We start from the raw sequence: 23,145 nt of genomic DNA, 5'->3' as shown, positions 1-23,145 counted from the left end.
AGGCAACTTAGAGGGTCATTTTCCCAACCAACCCCCACGAAGGCACTCATTTATCCTTCCAGACTCACCCAAACCCAAAGATACTCTCAGATTCTCTGGCTCCCTACACTTACATAGACTTCCAAACACTCCCTACAGACCACTTCATCCTACCCTTATTTATCCTTGCCTTCCAAAGCCCCCCATGCCCCCTCCCCTGCTCTTCTCCCTAGCTTCCCCCCACCCCAGCCCCTACCTCCCTCTGCCTCCACTTCACCCTATTAAGAAACAACAACCCCCCAGAACGCCTGCCCCCGGCTGCTGCTCCCTGAGCCCCGCCTGCCCTCCCTCCTCCTGCTCCTCTCCCTGACAGATGCCTCAGAGCCCCGGGCCGCAGTTAAGGTGACGAGATGCAGCAATTCTTTATGAACATTTCATTCCTGCTCGCTACACGACGTAAATTAGATGGTGTGTTACATTCGGGCAATAAGAGAGATATGTCACCACGACGCTGGCCCATTGGATGGAGAGGGTAATCCTGCCGTGAATTTCATTACTGCTTTTATATAGACAGAATTAGCTCGGTGACAGCGAGCCTGATTGTCTTTCACTAGGGGTTTGGAGAAGAGCTGAAAGGATTTCACCCTGATGTGCACACTACTGAGTGACCCCGCTCACCAGCGGCTTCGCTGATTGCTTGGCACCTTGCAGACCCGCGATTGGCTCAGCCTCTCCGCCGCCTCGCCTCCCTCCCTGGTCCTCTGCCCTCCCCGCCTGGCTTTTTCTTGAAGCAAGAAGAAAAGAGGCCTAATGGAAGAGTCACAAGGTCATGAAGGGAAATTTGTATGTGGGGAGGGGCAAGTTGGTGGAGTTGAAAACAAAAAAACAAAAAATGAAAAACTAACCATCCTTTTCCAATCAGAGTCTCCTGGACAGAAGCTGTCGCCACTCATTCTTGCCTCCCAGGAAAGGGCAAGAAGGACCGTGGGCCACATGTCCATCACCCTCAGGGCAAAGGAGGGACTGGGTAGGGACCAGCAAGTCCTTGTGAGTCTCCCTAGCAGAGATTCGGGAGCTGCCATTGAGGCCCTGTCCCTTGGCCTCTTGCGCCTCTAGGTCTTTCCCCCTGTGGTGGTTCAGGTCCTTTCCCACCCTGTAGGCAGTAAGAGTGAAGAGAAAAAACCTTTGTCACTCCCGGGCTGCAGACTCAGCAATTCCAATGTTGAAGGGAAGGGAGGGGCATGGATTCCCTTTGCTCATCTCCCACACTCACCCTCAAATGAGCCCAGACTAGGCACTTCCTTTCTTGGGTTTCTCTCTGTGGGAGAAGCCAGCTCTCTGAAAGAGCCAGCCCCTTCCCTGTTCTCTGGGTACCTCCATCTCTCTCACCTCTGTCGCCTTGTCTGCTCCTTCCTTCCCCTCTGACAAGCCCTCAGCAAACATCTTCTCCCAGACTTGCCTGAGGCAGCTGGTTGGCCCTGGGGCTGGCCAGGGAGGCTGACCATTGTTGGACCCCTGCTGACTGCTGTGCCCCCTTCTGAAAGCCCCCAGGGAGACCCTCAGGGATTCCATTTCTTGCAGGCCCAACAGCCAGGCATCAAGCAGGCAGAATAATCTCTTCAAAGCCCCTCATCTTTTGGTCAATCCCACACATCTGTCAGGAAATTTTCTCTTGCGACCCAGATCAGCCAGCTCTGGGGCCTGCGCTGAGAGGGATTAAGGTCACAGTCTCCGCTTTCCACGGGGCGGGGGAAGGAGGGCTGAGCGGGCCCTTCAGAGGCCTGGTACAGGGTCACTGCACCCTGTCTCCCCTGGGGTGAGCTCCCCTTCCAGCCCCCCGTGTAGGCCACTCACCCCCACTCCCCACCCCCGGCTCCTACTGCCTAGCTTCCATGGAGCCCGGGGCAGGTGGTCCCTCCATAATTTACTCACAAAGTCACTCTGTACTAGTTTGACACTGAAACCCATTCTCCATGAAGGGAAGACTAAGTCTAGATGCCAGAACTAACTACACAGTAGCCCTGCCTCTGTGCTAGCTGTGTGACAAGGCGGCTCATTACACCTCTCTGAACTTCAGCTTCCTCGTCTTCAAGAGGAGGCTGTGGTGCAATGTCGTGCTTCCCTTGGGACTGAGGGAGGGCCTCCAACTGTTGCCTGTCCTGTCAGGCCTCCTTGGACTTGTCTCTGCTGAGGAGAGCTGCCTCACCTAAGGTCATGCCTTTCCTTGGGCAGCCTTCATCCAATGCCTTGTCACCATGGGCATATGAAGGCCTAGCCACCTCTCTCTACCTCAGGACTGTTCAGAAGGGCCATCCTTGTCTCAGGGTCCCCTTGAGGTTGGCGGAGGCCTTTTTTGGAGTCTATGGCGCAGCCCAATTTCTCCCTCTGGAGAAATACCTGTTCTTGCACTAGTGATAATCCCAAGGGCACTCCCCAGTAAAGTTCTAGCACCTTGGTCTCCATCCCAAAGTCTGCCTCCAGGCCTAACCAGCAGACGAGTCCTGCCTACCTACCCACCCATGGGGCTACTGCAGGTCGAAGGTGTTTTGTGGAGGGCCCTGGAAATACAGCTGTTGCTGTCTCTCATCTTCATCGTTGTTGTGGCTGGTGTGATGGAGTCAGCATACTTCGGTATCAAGTCCAGTGAATGAACGCCCAACCTTTTTTCTCCTACAGACAAGGCTCTTTGCATTCTGCCTTTTGTCTTCAGATTGGAATGACCTCCCCAGACTGGTCAGACTGTCCCTCGGGAAGCTAAACCACAGTCCCAAGGATCTAGGGGTTCAAACTGCTGGCGTTCTGTTATCCATATCTTATTCTTTGCCCCAAGAATTAGGAGCTAAGTACCCATCGGATATCTCTCCTACACTGTTGAATGTATTTCTAGTTGGGCTCCCTACCCTTTTATTTAAAGCACGTACTTTCCAGGGCGCCTGGGTGGCTCAGTTGGTTAAGTATCTGACTTTGGCTCAGGTCATGATCTCACGGTTTGTGGGTTCAAGCCCTGCATCAGGCTCTGTGCTGACAGCTCAGAGCCTGGAGTCTCTTTTGGATTCTGTGTTCCACCCACCCCCACCCCGCTCCCATGCTCTCTCTCTGTCTCTCAATAATAAATAAAAATATTTTTAAAAATTTTTAATAAAAATTTAAAAAAATAAGTAAAGCATATACTTTCCTCCCATAGACTAAAACATCCAGCCTTGGGGGGATGGGGGGTGACAGCAAGTCTCAAATGAGGGCTGAGACCACGGTCACTCTGGAAAAGCTTTACATTGAAACCCCTTCTCCATGAAGCAAAGACTAAGTCTAGGATGCTGGAACTATACGGTAGCCCCGCCTCTATGCTAGCTGTATGACAAGGCTTCTTTGAGCCAAGACTTCCTTCCTTCCTTCTGGGCCATGTTTACAACCTCCCCCCCACAAATAAAGCAAGCCTAGGATCTCCCAGGTAAGAGGGAGGAGCGCCGGCAATGGTCTCAGATTATTGTTATCCTTCTAAGTATGCCCACGCTCTCTCTCTACTGGGCCCACTGTCTTGTCTGCATTTTGGAGTCAAGTGGCATGTGGGGACACTGCCAGGTGAATCAGATCTTCTACTCTGTCCCGACTCTTGGGCCCTGACCCAGAATGTGTGCTTCTCCAGAGTGCAGTGTCCCACATCTCTTCTAGAGCTTTCCCTGCAAGGCTGCAAACACTGAGCCAGGGAGCCAGGGATATGGGGGATGGAAATTTCTCACCCCACCCCCCATTCTGACATCACAGCCCTCACTTTCTGACACTAATTGGTTGCCTTGGAAACCAGTTCCTTAAAGTCCATGATGACTTGAGGTGGTGGGAGGGAGAGCCACAGGAGCCAGTCCTGCCACAAAGGAGCCACAGAGCCCCTCAGCATCAGCAGGGCTGCCCGGAGTCCCTGTCCTCTGTGGGTACCTATGCCCTGCCTGCACATTAGGGAGAAAAAGTTCCACAGCTCAGGAAAGTGTTCCAGGACTGCACTAAGGTAATCCTAATTCACCACTCCTGCCATTTCCCACCTCATTTGGAAGCCTGTCTTACTTTTGCTCAGGGAGATGTTGCTGCAAAGTCACCGTCCAAAGTAGGCAAAGTCAGCCACGTACCCTGGAAGAAATGGACATCAGATGTGACATGGGCCTCTCTGTCTCAGCCCCAGGTCGGAACTTCTCATCTTTTCTAAAAAACCATCCTTAACTGGCCAATCTCCCCATCCCCAACACCATCACTCACACACACACACACACACACACACACACACACAGTCCCTTCACCACTTACTCCCTCTAAAGTTTATACATTCTTTTAGTCATTCAACAAGTATTTATGAGTCTCTGGTGTGTTGTGGACCCTGTGTCAGGCCTGAGGATATGGCCAGGAGCTGATAGGGGGACATGCCTCAGTGGAGCTCACCATCAGTAACTTCTACACTCAGACACTACATCCCTTTAGTAAGTATTTCTGGGTTTCCTGTTTTCACTCTTACTCCCCAGATGTGGTAACTATCTGGTTGCTGAGAGGGTGGAATGTACTTTGCTTAGCTATCCCCTCCTACCCCTGGGCTTTCCAAGAGTGGGGACCTTGAGCCTATTAACATTCATCTTTGCTTGACACTATAAGATTTGGGGTCTGTCAGCCTTTCAGATCACCCCACTGCTCTCAGAACCAGCCTTTCAAGGACTCTGGATTCTTCCACTGTCTTTCAAGGCCAAGGAGCAGAAGAATGGATGGGACTTGAAGATGGCAGCAGAAAGGTATGTCCGTTGTCTGTCCCCTGAACCCACACACGGGCATTGGATCCACGGCCACACCTTCATCCATCTGCGCCCTGCTGTCACACATGTGCACTCATGTTGGCTATATCTGTGACTTCTCCCAAATCAGCCAATACAGGGATGTGAGCATGTGTGTGATTCCACTTATAAGCATGAGTGAGCATGTGTTCAGGGGAAGGGGAATTTAGGGGTATGTCTCTATATGTGTTTTTTCCAAATGCTTGGCTTTTTTCAAAATGGCTTAGAGCACTACTGTCATTTATGGGGTTTAAAATGTCAGAACAGGGCCCGTGGGGAGGCAGGGGAGATTAAACTGCAAACAGTGAAGGTTATAGATGACGTTTCTGATAGGCTGACAGGCAGACTCAAATGATGCTGCACTTTAGCAATCATTTAAACACACACACATGCCCATGCACACACACGCGCGCACGTACACACACACCAGATCCTCTCTCCATATTTTAATGGCACATTCTGAAGGCTAAAAACATAAAAGGCATGTCTAGAAAACCACAGCTCTGCTTTCAGAACACAGCCAGCAGCTGTTATGTGTGTGTGTGTGTGTGTGTGTGTGTGTGTGCATTCAAGTGCACCTACCTGTGTCAAATGAACCGATAAGCTTATGTGTATTTCAATATCTGCATAAGTCAATTCCACCCCATTTTTACATAGTGTCCTATATAATTAACAAAATACATCATATCCAATAGTCTACCTGAGCATCATAACTACTTGTGCAAAGAAGGCAGGGATGGGATTACCACCCCTACTTCACAGATAAAGAACATTGAGGCTCAAAGAGGTCCAGAGGGTCTCCTAAGACCACGCAGCTGGGAAGTAACACAAGTAAGGTTAGAAGCAGGGCCTTTTCTTACTTATCCAGGGCTCTTCCTGAGTTGTAGTTTTCAACCCTGGCTACACTTTAGAATCACTTGCAGAGCTTTTGAAGCCCACCATACCCCGGAGATTCTGATCCACTTGCTCTTAGAGGTGGCCCTTGCAGTATGTTTTTTGAAGATCCCTGGGAATTCTACACTGAGCTCTGAGTCAGAAGCTTTACACATAGCATTGTCATCTTTGTAACAACCTAGGCAGGCAGATATTTTTTTAAAGTTTATTTATTTATTTTGAAAGAGAGAAAGAGAGTGCAGGTGGAGCAGACAGAGAGGGATAGAGAGAGAGAGAAAGAGAACCCCACATGGGCTCCGCACTGTGAGCAAGGAGCCCGATGTAGGGCTTGAACTCACAAACCGTGAAATCATGACCTGAGCTATAATCAAGAGTCAGACGCTTAACTGACTGAAACACGCAGGTGCCCAGACCCCTGGGAATTCTAACAGGTAGGGGATATCCCAGGTGTCTGATTAGGCTCACATCCCCTCTGTGTGAATGTGGATTCCAGTCTCCTTCTTCAAGGTCTATCTCTGCATCTGCTTCCCAGAAGACTTATTTCCCAGGAGGATCGAATCCTCTATGTCTTCTGCATCACCCTGACTCCCCACCTCCCTCCTGGACTGTGGAGACTTAAAAAAATGATCAGCTCTGCCTGGTGAATAAAAAGGCTATTGGCCATGCGCCCCATAGGTGTGGCCACCAGATAAGCGGCAGACTGTGCTGTCTCAGCAAGAGGGAAGGTGGTGAACCAGCCCCACCTAGCCCCATCAGCCAAGAGAAGGCCAGTGCGGGGAGCAGCCCTTAGTGACCTATGGTGAGAGGCAAAAGGGAAAGAGACAGAAAGAAGATTAAGGAGAAGAGGAGGAGAGCTGACCCCTTGGGAAGTTATTCTGAGCAACTAAGTGTGAAAGCCAGGAACAATGCTCTTCTCACCCAGCCACTGCAAGAGGTGACCTAGCACAGTGGTCAGGAGCAGACTCGGTGGCGGCCTGCCTGGGCTTGAGTCCCGATTTCTGCTTGCTAGTGGTGTGATTTTGGGTAAGTACTTAATATTCCTGTGCCTCAGTTTTCCTTATCACTAAAAGGACAATTATAATAATAGTATCTGCCTTGTAGGGTCTCCAGTAGGATTCAGGGAGTTCCTGTAAAGTCCCTGCCATGGCATTCGTCCTGGGTAGGAGTTAACCGTTATTATTCTGCACAATTTGATGCTTTGGAACTCTCCTTTCTTGAAACTTTTCCTGTCTTCCAGAACATTCCTTCTCAGTCTCCTTTGCTAGCCCTGTTCCTCTGCCCTCCCTCTAAGTCATTGGTTCTCACCCTGAGGAACTTTTACAGCTTACTCTCAGAGATTCAGATTTAGTTGGTCTGGGGTGGGGCCTAGACATGGTGTTTTTCTTTTCTTTTTTAGAAGTTTATTTATTTTGAGAGAGAGAGAGAGAGAGAGAGAGAGCAGGGAGGAGCAGAGAGGGAGAGAGAGAATCCCAAGCGGGCTCTGTGCTGAGCAGTGCTCGAACTCACAAACCATGAGATCATGATCTGAGCAGAAACAAAGAGTCAGAGGCTTAACCGACTGAGCAACCCAGGTGCCCTGACATGGGAGTTTTCCAAGTTCCCTGCCTGATCCAAATGGTTGCCAACATCAAAAACCACCCCTTTATTTTGTTTTAATGCTTGCTTTTTTTTTTTTTTTTGAGAGAGAGAGAGAGCATGAGTTGGGGAGAGGGGCAGAGGGAAAGAAAGAAAATCTTAAGCAGGCTTTCCCAGTATGGAACCTGATGCAGGGCTCAATCCCATAACCCTGAGATCAAGACCTGAGTCAAAATCAAGAGTTGGGCACTCAACGGACTGAGCCATCCAGGCACCCCGAAAACAACCCTTCAAGTGCTAATACTCCCTAAGATTCTGCTCTTAACCGCTTCTCTACTCGTTCTTCCCAAGTAATGGACCTTCTTCCCATGGCCTTAATTACTATCCAGAAGCTGGTGACTCTCCAATTCATGTACCCTGACAAGACTTCTTTCTCAAACTCCACACACTATTTCCAGCTTCCTGTCAGACATCTTAATTTCCAAATGTGTGGAGATAAAGGTCTTAACGGTCTCATAGCCTCCCTCCCACCTGCGCTGAGATGTACTCCAGACAACTGCACCATATATGTGTCCCAATCAGAACTCAATAGTTTTTCTTTCCCCCAAACCTATGCCACCTCTTCTCTTCTCCATCTCTGTCACTTCCAGCCATTCACCCAGGCAAGACCTGGCAGTCATCCAGGGATCCTCCCCCTCATCATCTCCACACCCACTCAGGTAGAAAATTCTGTCAGTTCCCCAAAGGGCTCTCTCCAGCCTCACTCCTTGGTGTCCCCACACCACCCCCAAATGCTGGTCCTCTTTGTCTTGTACCTGTACAGTTTGAAGAGCCCCCCTCGCCACCCTCCCACCTCCAGCTTTTTTGGCTGTACCTTTCCCCCATTTCTTCATCATCCTCAGAGCTATTTTTTGCAAATCACGCCACTACTAATGCCCTTCAGACTAGAAGTCAAGTTTGCACAGCCCTTTATTATCTGTTCCCTTCCAGTGGCCTCCATCAAAGTGACCCTACCCTCTGTACTTCAGTTCTCCAAGTGTGCCAGGCTGTGTGACACCTCAAGGCTTTTGGAAATGCCATTCCCTCTGCCTTAAATGCTCTTCTCTTTCCCCTCCCATTTTGCCCGCCACTAGCCGAACCTCCAGCTCCTCTAGGAAGTGCTACCTGAGTGAACACTCCCTTTTTGTCCCCACTGCACCCTGTAGTCATGTCTATTATGTTGGCTCTCCCTGTGTCTTCTGCTTCTTGTTTTCATGCCTGTCTCATACTGGACTGTGATCATCTGGAAGGCATGGGTCTGTCTTGTCTTTGAGGAGGACAGTGAGTAGGGAAAAGACCAGACTCCAAGTCCTGTAGGGATTTTGGTTCCCTTGGCTAAATCACTTGGTGAAGAAGGCTTTGGGTTATGCTCTGGATCTTGAAGGGTAGCTTCCTGCCTCCTGGAGCCAAGCAGGGAGACTACGGATGAGCAAAGAGACCAAATAAGCAACTGGCCTGACTGGGTCCCCAGGTTCCTCCCCCGGGGCTACCTTTCTGAGCCCCAGAACTGGGAACCTTGACTACCATTACACCTGGTGCCCCTTAGGGGTCTGACCGAAGTGAGTAGAGTCCTCTTTCATCTGAGATCAGGCTGGAATGCCTCCAAAGGATCCTTTAGAGAGAAACCAAGAAAAACTTAAAAACAAGCAAGGAAGAAAACAAACCTATAAATACTTAGAAATGCAGAAATGAACAGAATGCAGCTGTCTGATTCTAATTGGTCACCTGTGCCTAAGGGAGCAAATTCAAGAGTTGCCTTCTAGACCTTGGAACCCTTGCCTAAGACAGTGTATTCAAAAGCCACCTTCTCTCCCCACCACTGCCCAAGGAAGGGCCCTGGGCAGGAATCTAGTCCCCTCCCAGGCAGGCAAGCAGCGGGGAAAGTTGTAATTCTTACAGCCAGCGAAATTGAAGCAAGCCCTCATCCTCCACTGAAGTGAAAGGTCAAGGCCATCAGCGGCCCAGAGCAACAGAAAAAATAAGAGGCCCAAAGAATGGCCCACAGACAGAATGTGGTTTCTGGGACCCCCAGCAGTGTGTGCCCCACCCATGGCTGGATTTGAGTGCCAGACACCCACTCGCTAATATTCCTAGAACCCTTGCCCAAACATGAGATTAGCCTGCGCCGCTCTCACAACAACCCTATGAAGTAGGGACTATTATTATTCCTGTTACAGATAAGGAAACTGATTATGAGGGAGGCTAAGTGACTTTTCCAAGGTCATAAAGCTGGTAGGTGGCTAAACTAGGATTCAAATTCAGACAGTCTGACTCCAAAACCGTAGGCTCTTAACTTCTGTGGTATACTGCCTCACCCATACAGCAAGTGATTATTAAGTATTTGCTAATAGTAATAATAGCTAACATTTATTGAACATTTAACCATGTGCCAGGCACTGTGTTAATACATTATTTTATTCACTAGACAGGTGCTATTATTATTCCATTTTACAGATGAGGATACTGAAGCTTAGAGAAGTTAAGAGCCTTGTCCACAGTCCCATAACTCCTAGGTGAAAGAACTAGAATACAAACCTAGAGTGATGAATAAATAATGACCAGAGGCACAGACAATCCCAGGACCAGCACCACTGCCAATCCTGGAGAGTGCCCATGAAGGCAAGAAGCCTTTCCAAGAGCTCTGACAAGGTGGCTGACACCTGGATGAAGGCTGTCTGTGACCTTTTATTCCATGTCCTGGCAAAGGCAGCTCCAGTCTGGATAGCTTTATCAAGTTTAGGGCCCAGTGTACTAAGAAGAGACCAGAGAAGGCTAGTTCTTCCTTTCTCCCAGGCGCCTCCAGAGCACCCTCTCACCAACTGTATCCATCCATTCACAATAGTCTGGCACTTGGAATCTAGTTGGGTTTGGGGACCCCAATATCCAGAAAACCAGAGCATCCAAGACCCTCCCCTAAGCAGGCAGTTTTCAGCTCTCCCGGCTGGATCCTTCAGTTCCAGAGTCTCCGGCTTTGGCTCCTCGTAGGGAGCCTTCCAGAGCTATCCAGGGACCTAAGGAAAGAGGGAGAGGGGAGGGGAAGAGCCAATTCCCAGCCTTTCCTTCCCATCTCCTTCCGGTCCCCCAAACCCTGCAGTCGGCCCCCACCACCTCCAATCCCGCAGTTTCTCACCTTCAGGCAAAGGCAGATGATGGCAGAGCTGGGGAGCAGAACTTAACTGAGCCCGGGGCACTGCAAATCCCTGTCATTAGTATTTAGGGAATGTGAGTCCCTGGGGAGGGGTGGGGGGGGGGGGGACGGCGACAGCGGAGGCTGGGAGAGGAAGGCCAGAGGCTCAGAGATGCAGAGATGGAGATGAAGACAGATACCAGGAGAGGTTGCAGAGAGAAACAGAAGAGGAGGGAGTGAGGGAGGAGAAGAAAGGAGACTGAGGAGGGTGGCAGAGAGTCAGAGAAAGGGGGGAGGGAGGAGAGAGACAGAAAGAGCCAGTTGCTTTATTCATGGCTGGTGATATTATAGACTGAGTGAAAATCACATTATCGTAATGGGAAAGTTAGAGTTGCTGAGATGATGCCCTGAAGCCTCGGCGCTGATTGGGGTGTGATTGCTATCTGTATTTATATGTAGAAAGCAAAGTTCACTGCCAGTTCAAGATGGTGGCGGCTGCTTTATGCAACATAATTCTTCAGTAGGGAGACGCCGCGAGCAAGCCGAGCGAGCTGAGCCGGGAGTGGCAACGGGAGCCCGAACGCGCGGACGCCGGAGCGCGCGCTGGAGCAGGCGATGGAGCCTGGGTTGGAGCCGCGCAGGACTCAGCGGGCGGAGCAGCGGGACCGCGAGCCCGCGTGGGCGCTCGGCCCGGACCAGGACCTGGGCCGCGAGGCGGGGCGACAGCGGGCTCGAGCGCCTTGGGACCGGGGGCAGGGGGGAGCAGCTCCCCCTATCTCCCCTCCCAGGCCGGCCCAGAGTTAGACTCACCCTCCAGAGGTCAGAGAACTTGAACGGATTAGACAGTTGACTCCTGCGCCCCCACCCCTACCCGGTTATATAATTCAGCTCCACAGCCTACAGTAATGTCAGCAAGTTTTCATTTTCCCCATGATAACTGCTTTGATCCCCATGATAACATCTCAAATTCCTGACTTTTTTCCTCCAGTAAGTTTTAATTTTTTTCAGGGACCTCTGCTGGGTGTCCCCTGCCAACACCCCAAACCCCCCCTCCCCAGGTGGTGGCCGCTGCCACTGTCTGTGGAGCACCCCATTGCTGGGATAAAAAAGGGCTCATCCCTACAGATTGGTGAATGGGTGTGATCTCCTCCAGAACTGGGGGCGGGCAGGTTGCCGAGGCACCCTGCGGAGCCTTGCCCCACTCTGCAAGGTCACGGTCAGGGTGAGAGAAGAGAGTTGACAGTGCCGCCTGAACTGTCCTGCAGTTCAGACCTTCTTTTACTTGAGGCCTGTTTCCCTCAGGGCTTTGTAGGTGAAATGGGGCAGGGCCAGGCCCACCTTGGATCTTCCAGATAAAATGCAGGATACCCAGTTAAATTTGAATTTTGGGTAAACAACAAATAGCTTTTTAGTATAAGCATGTCCCAAATATTGCATAGGACATAATTAAACCAACTTTGTTGTTTATCTGAGATTCAACTTTAACTTACATCCTGTGTTTTTATTCGCTCAGTCTGGTAACCTGCCTTACCCCCACCTTCCCTATAGACCTCAGGCTTTATATTAATTTTAAATCTGAAGGAGGCAGTGCCCCAGAATGGAAAGAGCCAGATCCACCACCTAATAGCTGTGTGGCTTCGGACCTGTTTTTAGCCCAGACCTTCAACCTCCTTGTCTGAGCAGAAGGTTCCTCACAGGATGGTTTAGCCATTAACGAGACATAGTATGTAAAATATTCAGTGCACTACCTCGCACAAAATAAACATTCAATAAATGATGACTATAAAATACTAACACTCATATTCCCTCGAAGGCACCCTTTATTCTCTTCCCATCTCTATTATAGGCTTCTTAGAAGTCAAATAAAAGGCTTACAATCAGAATCTCTACTCTGGAAGCTGCTGCCTGATTGGGGAGGTTCCAAGAACAGACCTGATGATAGTATGGTCACTTTCAGTCGCCTGACCCTATCAGGTCCACTGAGAATTCTGGAAAGCTGATTGCAGGGGTGAAGCAGGATCCCCAGGCCCACATCAAGCCCTGCACATTCCCAGCTACCTTCTCCAAATTCAAGAATGTGCCTTAGGACTCCTAAATCTCCCTTTCTTCCAGGAGGATAGAGGGTGGGGCAGGGTGGTGATAAGATGCTAGAGGGGAAGGGAAGTCTGCTGACCTGTGAGGCCACTGGTTTGAGCCACCAGTCTGCCCAACAGCCATCCCATCAGGCCAAACTCCTCTCCATCCTCTGGCAGAAGCCCATGTCCAGGACACACCAACTGGAAATTCGTAACTCCTTCGGGGTCTCTATGTTTGTTTTCTCCCTCTGTCTTTCATAGCTCAGCCTCAGCTCAGAACTGACGGGGAAGAGGCAGTGTGTAAAGTTCGAGTCCCATAGAGGCAGACTGAGTACCAGTGTCATCTGTACGATCTTATTCCTCTCACTCATAGGAGGATGGGACTGCTTTCCTTCCCTCAGTACAGGTGTTCAGAACTCGGAAGAAATAAAAGGAACAAGGTTTCCAGTACCTCTCAGTCCCCAGAATTGATGGCCAGACCCAGCCTTTGTCTCTGAAGGAAGCTAATCATTCAGATGCCAATTAATGAGCAAATAGTACACAATTCATGGGCACATCTCCTTCTCTTCCAAGAGGTGACAGGCTCAACATTTGAGCACCAGGCAGATTATGTTACATCTGCAACCGTGAAAGGTAATAAGGAGTGGTGGGGTCTGCAGCTGTATCTCAAAACTACATGCCTCTTCTAAAGGCATTCTATTTCATGTTTGCTTGTTGTAAACACTGTGCTCAGCAAAGACTCAGGTTGCCTGATTGGGTCTCTTGGGTAATCCCCTATTTCTTGATCTTTCTGGTGACACACATATCCCGAGCTATAGCGTCACAAGTATTGACACAGAGTAGAGATACAACAGGTGCAGAGATAGACTGCCCTAGAGAGTTGCACAGGGTCACCTGTGTATACACCAATATCAGACACCAAAGAGGCAGACGGTCTGTAAGAAAGCGTAAGGACACTCGCAGAGGAGCTGCCCATCCCCAGCTTGCCTTCCTGTCTACCTCTTGCCAATCTCCCTCCTCTCTGCCCCCTCCTCTTCCTCATTTGCCCACTGGGACCCAGGGCTGCTGCTCACACTGTCTCTTCTCCCCTCCTCTCTCCCTGGAGTGGTACTCTGAAGTTTTGTTTTGACTCCATCAGGATATATGATGGCCCTCTCGCAAGGAACCCCCAGGCAGTCCTCAGCCTTGCTGGGGACTGAGTCATAAAGCAGAAGCAGCTTTAGGCACTCAGGCCACTGACCCTAGAATGATCCTGGGAGGGGTGCAGAGTCTGGAGCTTTTCCATGCTCCTTCTGGTCCATTCCATCTTTGGCCATCAGTGCTTGAATCCAGGTAACCTCTTCTTCGGCTTCCTCATTTCAGCAAAACAGAAGTAGATCAATCGGTTGTGATAAATAAAAGAAATAAAAATCCAGTGTTCTTTCAAAGATTCCTGAGGATTGATTTTTCAGATAACTTGCTGTTTGGAATTGTCTGTGTTCCTGTCCCCTCCATTTCAGAATTATATATAACATTGATCATCACAAGCATCAAAGGTAGGATGTCCACACCTTGGGGAACGACTACCCAAATCACATAGGTGTCAGGAGAGGGCCACTCGAATGAGGTTTTGTCATCTTAGAGATGCAGGGGGGAGTCCAAAGAGATGATTTCTGTCCTGTCTTAGAGACATGAGTCTTTGAAGATAGTGAGACATCTCCAAGGGCGGGAAGCTTGGCTGGTGGCTTGTTTATTCAGATTCCTCTGAGGTTCCTATTTTATGTCCCTCTGGGCTTGTGTCTATGCAGCTACGTTAGGGGATTGTGCATAGGTCTCTGATCCCTAGAATGACCCAGCAAGAGGAATTGGGGTTTGGAAGAGGACACTTTTCTTATGGTGAAGGGAAAAGAGATAAGGCACCTGCCGAAAACACTGCCCCTCCCCTTGCTTTATCATGGTAGAGAGAGCAGAAAATCACCCAGTGGCCCTGCGACAGAGGCAGGGGCTAATCTGCTCAAAAGCTGGAGGCTGGATAACATGACCCCTGCTTTGGATGGATATTGAAGGAATGTCTCTGAGGACATATCACTCCGCTCCCCTGGAGGGCCTGTAGGTAGTTGGTAATCCACCCATCTCCCTCCCCCACTCCTGTCCCCTACCAACACACACACACACACACACACACACACACACACACGCATGTGTGCACGTATTCACGCACACACATAAATCTTAATTGTGTCCAGGGCTTTTTACAGCGTTAATTAATCATACTTAGGGCTGTTTCCAGCTGTTGCTGAGGGAAAGAAGGTCCCACACGCCTGTGACTTAGGGTAAATCCAATCAGACAGAGGAATTCTTTGATTCTAGAGAAGCTGAGCATGGGAAAGACACCTCTAATCCCAGAGCCTCTCAGATCCCTGCCTGTTGCCTCCCCCATCACTGCCCTTGCAAATTGATCTGGGCTAGGGAAAGGGAGGGGCCGGGGGCTAGAAAGGAGAAGGGAGGGGTGACGTGCCCCCCCCACTCCCAGCACAGGAGGAGCATGGGAGGAGCCCCGCTTGAGATGGCAGAGGGCTGACTAGAAGGAAGGGCCTTGGCTCTTCATGCTGATGTGGGGCTTCTGCCCTATACTTGGGCCATTTAGTGGGCTTGGGGGACCCCATGACTCCTGAATAGCCACTGGGCCCAAGAGTTATTACAGGAGGCTGGCCCTGGGCTAGTCAGACCAGCAGGAGGGCAGCACTGACCTCATTACAGTTCTGCACAGCCAGTTTGGTCTAAGAAAGGGCCTTGCCCGGGCCTTTTTCTTCCCTGTGACTTCTCCCGAACCCCAATAGCATGTCTCCTGGGCCCTCAGGCTCTCACATATCCCTGTTTCTGGGTCTGAGTTTCCGTCTCTTTCTAGGGCTCCAGAGCATGAATCTGGTCTCTCTCAATGGCGTCTGTCTCAGTCTTTCTTTGCCACACTCTCTAAATCCTAGCCTACTACCTTGAATCTTCACAGAGATGCACTTTAAGATAGATATCTAAAGGGGAGGGGGCCAGCCTGGCTGCTGGCTGGTGCCAATGACCTCTTTGGTTTCTGCTGGTAGCCCACTGGTATTCATATGGAGCAAAGCCAAGATGAGGGGGTGGAGGAAGGGAGACAGGAGCTGCTGCTGAGGGTGGAGGCGGCAAGGGGCCATCATACCCCTTAGACGCCTGGATGGGAGAGGGAGGACTCCCCAGTATGAAAAGTGAGGGTGCGGAGCTGTGAGAAGGCCACACAGATCAAACAGTGGTGACCCTGTCTACCCTCTGTGATGACCCCACCTCAGCACACCCCCTTGTTGAGGCCTTCTGGGTCCTGGCCTAACTGGGCCTAAATAATTGAGGAGCCCATTACAGCCTTGCTGTTTCCTCACTGTCAAGTGTAAACGCTGCGCTGGTCGGGTGGGGAAATGGGGCTAATTTGAATTGATAATAGGAAACTCGGGGAAAAGTCATCTATAGTGAGTGAGGAGCGAGCAATCCCCGAGCAGATGCTAAATCTTGTATAATGAAAGAATCTGCCGATGTCAATTATGTACGAGCGTCTTTGCAGTGGTTGGAGGCGGTGGGCGGGCGAGGGAACGGAGGGCTGGGTGCATCCCATAAACCCAAACACCCATCAAAGGCTCATACATATGGAGCGGCGGAGATTACGGCATAAATTTGAATGTTATGAATGTGCATGAGGGACAGGCAGGAAACCTACCTCATAAGGGGGTAGGAAAGGAACTATTTTCTGTGCATGTATACAAGGGGGTTTTTGTCCTCTTGGTCCCTCAGCTGTGCCTCCTCTGTCTCAGCTGTGCCCCTTCTGCACCCAGTTGTGTGGCAGGATGAGAATGAAAGTCAAGAGTCTGGAGGTGCCGGACAAGGTAGGATCAGCTATTTTCCTGGCTCCTGGACATGAGTTCCTTGGGGGCTTTGGGCTCGAGTTGCCCTTGACCTATTCAGAGTGTTTCCAGGAGAAGATCTAGAGATTGATATGGCCAGAGGCACAGAGGCATATCTTGAAATATCTGTGATGTGAACATAGCTTTCCGTCTCATCTGATGGAAGAGACAGACCCACAGAGATAGTGATACCTGCTGTGGAATGGGCAGAGTAAGCCTGGAAGACAGCCTAGAGGAAGAGGTCACAAACTGTGCTACAAAGAGGGCCAATAGCTCAGAATGACAACAGCAGGGTCCCGTCTTCCTGTTCCCAGGTACAAGTCCACACTACGGATGGCAGTGTGTGCTTAGGGGTGTGGGCGGGGCCTGGACCCCTCCATCAGTTCCCAGCCTGCAGCCGCTTCCTGAGAGCACACTGTGATTTGTGGTGCAGGCCACCCAGGGACTTTAATCTTCACCGTGACAAATGCAATAAAAGGAACAATTTGGAGATCAGAGCTAAGGAAGACACATTTACAAACCCTTCCCCAAAGGTTGGATGGGGCTGTCACCATGTGATTTGTGCCGGAGATGAAGCAGGGAGGGGAAGCCGGGAGACAGAGAGTTGGAGAAGGCCGGCTGAGAAGAGGAAGCATCACCACCTCTCCCCCCCTCACCCACTCTGCCAGATCACAGTGGTGGGGGTAGGGATGCTAGGCCAGGGAAGGGAGGACCAGACCCCAAGCCACCACTGCCTCCCCCCATCACTACTAGAGAGCACAGCTCAATTACCAGGAACAGGCCAGAACCATAAGCTTCAGAGATTCATCTTGGCAGTTCAGGGGCTCTATCTAGAGGAGGGGTTGGTGGGAGGAGGGAGGGAGAAGGGTTGGAGAAGAAAGAAAGAGGGAAAGGCAGAGGCAGAGTGGGAGAGACATTTTAACAGAAAGACAGTGACATCCCAGATTGCAAAGGGAGCCACTAAGAAGCCCCAGTCTGGAATAGGAAAGGAAAGGGAGGTTTTCCAACCAGGGCTCCTCAGGCAGGCAGATCTGGAGGGATGTAAACATAGAGCATCAATAGGACAGATGGAGGAGGGAGAAGTTAATCTGGGAATAAATCTTTGGGGCTGGCAGATCAGCTTGGAGTTCTACAGGATGAGGCTAATGTGGGGTCTGCAAACTAGGCTGGTGGATGGCTAAGCAGTGGTACAGTCTGGGACCAAGTGCCACACTTCTCCCTCTGAGCCTCTCTTTTCCTATCTGTAAAATGGGTACTAGGCTGGATGACCTGTAAGGTGCCTGCTGCCTTACATCTTGGATGCTCTGAGCACCAGGTATCTTGACACCAATAGCAGGAGACCGTGCCATCCTGCCACTCCCCCACTCTGCCTGTCTGTGGCTGTACTGATTACTCACACGTGGGCTCCTTTCCATCAGGATCCCAGCTCTGCTTCCCAGGGTTTCAGTTCTCTCAGCCACTCATACCCTGACAAGGGTTCAAAAGGAACTCCTTGGGGGTGCCTGGGTGGCCCAGTTGGTTAAGTGTTGGACTTCAGTTCAGGTGATGATATCACGGTTTGTGAGTTCAAGCCCCATGTCAAGCCCCACTTTGGGCTCTGTGCTGACAGCTCAGGGCCTGGAGCCTGCTTCAGGTTCTGTGTGTGTGTCTCTCTCTGCTCCCCCCCACAAATAAATAAACATTAAAAAAATTTTTTTTTAAATAGGAACTCCTTGGTCCTCTTTTTCTCAAAAAACCTGGTCACTCTTACCTTCCTTTTGGAGAAAATAATCCTCCAATTAAGGCCTTTCTGTCCCTAGCTCCTTCCACGCCATGCCCAGGTGGCCTCCCCGGGGATGGTCTCTCTGCTCTGAGTCTAACTTTGAAGCTTCTCGTTTCCTTCTAGGTTCCTAACTTTGAGCTGCCAGCAACTGAGATGTTAGTTCCTTGCCCAGTGCCCTTCCCTCTCCCCTACTATGCTCCTTCCCCTCCCGCCTATGCTCCCTCCTACTCCCCACCCCCACCTCCTTTTCCAACCAGGCTGAGAGACGGTGGAGATGCTATGCTAGCGGGGCAGGAGGGGGGAGGGGGGCAGGGGAAGGTTTCTAGGCTTGGAGGCATTGGTTTCTTATCTCACTCAAGGCCACATCTCTGAGCTCCTCCACCTAGCTACCGCCTGCATGCCTGCCTGACCCATAGCATGAGGACCGTCTTCCTGTGCCTCTCCAAATCCAGATCTGGTCCTCATACCCACATAATTTAGTGCCTAAATGGGGGTAGGAGAAAAGAGACATCAGGAGTATGTGGGCGTGACCCTCATTCAAAACTCCCTAGGGAAGATTAGGAATCAGATGCAAACGATGTTTAGTTGTCATACTCATGGCCCAGCAGGCACACAGCATCTCCCCCAGATAGAATGGGCCTCTTCAGGATGGTGACTCAGAGCTGGGTCATGGTCCCCAAGGGGATGTGGGCGATAGGGAATTGGGAAGGTTGAGGGTGAGGAATGTAAGGAGATGGGGGAATGGACAAAAGTGTGTTTCTAAGCTCCAAACATGAAAGAGAGGAGCCTCTGCTTAGGAATGAATAGAGGGGGTGGTGGGGGCCAAGAACAGGCTGACTCCCTTGCTTCTGTCTCCAGCAGAGGGGCAGGGGCTGGATGTGTGAAACCTTCAAACCAGGCGAGTCTCTTGCTATGAGCTCCATGGTGGATAGAGGGCTCAGAGGAAACTGGATGGGGCAATTCCCATGGTCCTCTGCTGCCTCCCTCTGGGGGAGGGCAAGAGGGCAAGCTCTGTCCTCCCAGCCCGGTGCAGGTCCTCCGGGTTCCTCTCCACTGCAGGCCACTCCTGCCCAGGTCCCTGGTTTCTCCCCAGGTCCTCAGACCCTGTCCTCACACCGGACCTATGTCTGCCAGATCCCCAACCCTCATCCTGTAGAAGACACTGGGTAAAAAGTAGACTAGTAAGTGACTAAAAGAGACTCTGGACCCCAGAATCTTCTCTATTTCCTGTCTCCCCTCCTCAGAGAAGGAAAAGGCTTTGATTTGACTCCCTCATTTCCCTTCCCACTCCTACGTGCTGGGCTGGGAAAGGGGAAGGGAGGAGTGAACCTGACAATAGGCCTATCCTCCTGGGGCCCCCTAGTCTCCCTGGACTATTACTTTACCCAGAGCCTAATCCATCTCTAAGGCCAAAACTAAGCCCCAGCCCAGGCAGGAGTATATGTTGACTGACAGTTCAATGTCCTCCAGTCCCCCTCCCCACAACTAGAGGACTGGCCCTAGCTGGGCAACCCCTGACCCCACATCACGTTTAGTCCACTCCTAAGGGGGCTAAGGCCCATGATGGTGATGGGCAAGGGAGGGTCAAAGGAGGTCCAGAAATGGCCAAGGGGTCACATTGGCTCTAAGAGAGACATTTCCCTCTGCTAGCCCTTGGGTTTAGTCTGGCAGACTAGAGATTGATGAGACATAACAAAACAGTCAAGGAGAAGGTCATTCTGAGTTTCTCCTCTCCTTCACGTTCATGCACATTTGGCCTGTGACCTGTGACTCTGTCCACCTACCCAGCACATTCACACACACACACACATACACACTCTGAGCTCTAACCAGCCTTAATGCTCAGGTGATAAATCATGGGGTTGGGACCAGTGCAGAGGGTCTGGGGATAAGTTCACAGCAGGAGGCTTGGGAGAGTCAGCAGAAGAGGCAGGGACAGCAGGCACGGTGTAGGGCGTGTTGGGGGAGGAGTGGGTTGGGAACACATAGGGGACTGGAGGGCAAGAGGCAGTGGACAGGGCCATGAGGTAGAAGGTTAGCCAGACGCAGAGGAGGATGCCCCTGAAGGGAAGGATTTGGACAACACGCTGCTCTAGCAGGATCCGGCACCGGGTGTCCCAGCAGACCCTGGCCTTAGTGAGAGGTGGGCCAGCTCAGGCTTCCGAAGTCATCCCAGAAGGCAAGCAGGGGCCAGATTCTTTTTTCCCTTCTGCTAAGTGGATGGGCAGGTTGGAGCTGGGCTGTAGATCCCCTTTCTAGACTAACCCGCTCTCTCCAAATTCAAACACTCTCTGTGGAGATCCACCCTCCCATGTGGAGCTTCCCTACCCCATCTAAAAGGGAATTCAAAACAAAACAAAAGAGCTCCTCTCTACTTTGTTCCGAAACCTAAACTGGACAAGCTTAGGGTAGGAAGCTCGGCTTCCCGCTCGTCTCTTCTTTGCTTGAGCCTGGCCTTAATGAACTCTTGCTCTTTAGTGGGGTGTAAGATCAACAGGGGAAGGAGGATAGCCATTTTGACCTTGAGAGGCCTGCCCCGTCTTTATCCATGCCCTGCCAGCTCTCAGTGCCCTTTGGAGGTTTATAGTCATATAAATCGCAGAGCCCCATGCCAGGCTTGGAGCCCGCTACTATAAATAGGCACGAGGTAAACAAGGTGGCAAATGCAGGGGCTTGGGACAAGACAGGACATCTGCCCCTCTTGCCTGGGCAGGGGCCAAGGCACATCCGTGGAAAGGGATATCTTCCCTCCCTTCTCCTCCCCTTTCCTCCCTTGCCCTTTGGCTTCCAGCTGCCTGTGCTCTGGGCTTCTAGTCTTTTCCCTCTGAGCTTTACTCTCCCAGGAAGCTTTCTGCTGCAAGGCCTCCTTGGCCACCTGCCTGTTTCTTCAGAGTCAAGATGGGAAGGGGAGTGGTATCTCCATTTGAACAGGGCCCCCTACCTCTTCCCCCAGCTGCTTCGCACAGTGTCCGGCACTCCTGCAACAAATCTTAAGGAGGTCCTGCTGCTGCCACTCACAAGGGGTTCCTTGATCCCTTCTCCTTCCTAAGAGCCAAGGTGATGCTAACATTTCTTAACTAGAAAACTTTGCTCAGGAACTCTGGAGTCACCAAGCAAAGGTCCTCTCTAAACACCCATTCTGGAACACAAAAGCACAGACTTCCTGTCATTTTAATTGGCTTCTTGGCCACTTGGATTTTCTCCCCAAGATGTCTGGGCCATGCAAGCTAAATTCTGAGCAGACTCTGGGCTTGAGACAATTTCAGGGGCACTGCTTTCTGGACCTATGCCTGCCTTCTCTCCGCAGCAGGGCTGGGCTGCTTTCCTGCTCTGTACTTGTCCTGGGCCCAGAGGGTTCCCAGCCTCCAAGAGTCCTCAGAGTAACAGCAGGCCCCACAGCCCCCACAATGACCTAACTTCATCCTTCTTGGAAGACTCTGGATTTTCAATCCTGGAATTCCTCCTTTTATCCCAAGTTGGGCTCTCTGAATATATTCACTCACCACTTTAAAATCACAGAAATTAGCCACGAAAAAGAATGAAATGTGGCGATTTTCAACGACATGGATGGAGCTAGAGAGTATAATGCTAAGTGAGACAAGTCAGTCAGAGAAAGACAAATACCATATGATTTCACTCATAGGTGGAATTTAAGAAACAAATGAGCAAAGAGATTAAAAAAAGAGAGCGAGAGACAGAGAGAGAGAAATCAAGAAACAGACACATAACTATAGAGAACAATCTGATGGTTAGAGAGGGGAGGGGAGGCGTGGAGGGGGATGGGTGAAACAGGTGATGGGGATGAAGGCGAGCACTTGCGTGATGAACACTGGGTGATGTATGGAAGTGTAGAATCACTATATTGTACACCTGAAACTAATATAACGCTGTATGTTAACTATACTAGCATTAAAATCAAAACTTAATTAAAAAAAGAATCACAGAAATTAGAGCTAAAAGATATCTTCATTTTTTTCATTTTACAGATGAGGGATCTGAATCTTGGAGAGCTCAGGTGACGCTCACCACAGCCACACACCTAACATTGGCTTTGTTGTTAAGGCTGGAAATGCTCCTTTGCAAAGACTGGCTTCTCCAGCCACGTGTCCAACTTCCAGCTCCTAATGGCTTCCTTTGCTCCCCAGAAACAAGCTTTCTATCTTTCTTTTTTTTTTTTTAAGTTTTTTTTAGGCCCCTCTATGCCCAGTGTGGGGCTTGAACTCATGACCCTGAGATCAAGAATTGCATGTTCTACAGACAGAGCCAGCCAGGCTTTCTATCTTTAAAAGGTCCATTCTGTTTGGAGCCTTACCTCCAGCTGGCTTCTCAGGAAGGGAGAGGAAAGAACAGGCTCTGAATCATAACAAACGATTGAGCCTTACATAGCTCTGTTTCTAGCGCCTTCAGCCCCTCCCTTTCCCTGGGTCCTCTCTGATGGCTTACTGGGCAGATGCTCCTGGAAACATGATTTTCCAGGATCCCACCTTGAAGTGAGAGCCGGAAGAGTGAGAGGCAGCCTTCCCATTGTGGGAAGTCACTTCCCCCGCTGCTCTGTCATGTTTTTTTTCCCTGATGTTAATTTCCTAATTTTTTTTTTCAATTTCCTGATTTAGAAGGCAGGGTGGGACCAAGTCCTGCTTCATGAATAGTGTCCCCTGTGCCCTGGGCATGCAATGCCCAAGTGGGCACAGGTGCACACGCGCGCGCACACACACACACACACACACACACACACACACTCATGTTCTTGTTGACAACCTATTCAAGGGTTCCTAGACTTGGAGTGAGACCAGAACCTCAGGGTCCATAGGTAACATGAGTCACAAGGAAGGGAAGACAATTCCGGGAACAGTTTTGGGGGCAGAAAGTGAGGACACAAGATCCTGTGGTGAGGAGCAGGCAACTGAGGCAAGTGGGAGCGGCCTGGGTCTCTGGATCTCAGCTGGGAAGGGTCTCCGTCCTCAGTGGGCTGTCAGGGTGAATGTAA

General features: G+C 50.6%; 1 long non-coding RNA gene across 2 annotated transcripts; it reads left to right on the top strand.

The window, feature by feature from the left end:
• Nucleotides 1–3,807: 3,807 nt before the first annotated feature.
• LOC115273480 lies at nucleotides 3,808–12,306 on the top strand. 2 transcript variants are annotated; one of them, XR_003900814.1, is made up of 4 exons: nucleotides 3,808–4,150; nucleotides 4,352–4,442; nucleotides 4,628–4,745; nucleotides 10,941–12,306. It is a non-coding gene; the product is annotated as an uncharacterized LOC115273480 (long non-coding RNA). The 2 variants fall into 2 exon arrangements; XR_003900816.1 differs by having other exon boundaries at nucleotides 4,301–4,442.
• The last annotated feature ends 10,839 nt before the right edge of the window (nucleotides 12,307–23,145 follow it).

Source organism: Suricata suricatta, chromosome 2 (genome assembly GCF_006229205.1).
Source record: "Suricata suricatta isolate VVHF042 chromosome 2, meerkat_22Aug2017_6uvM2_HiC, whole genome shotgun sequence".
NCBI lineage: Eukaryota > Metazoa > Chordata > Mammalia > Carnivora > Herpestidae > Suricata > Suricata suricatta.
This window is presented reverse-complemented; position numbering and strand designations above follow the sequence as displayed.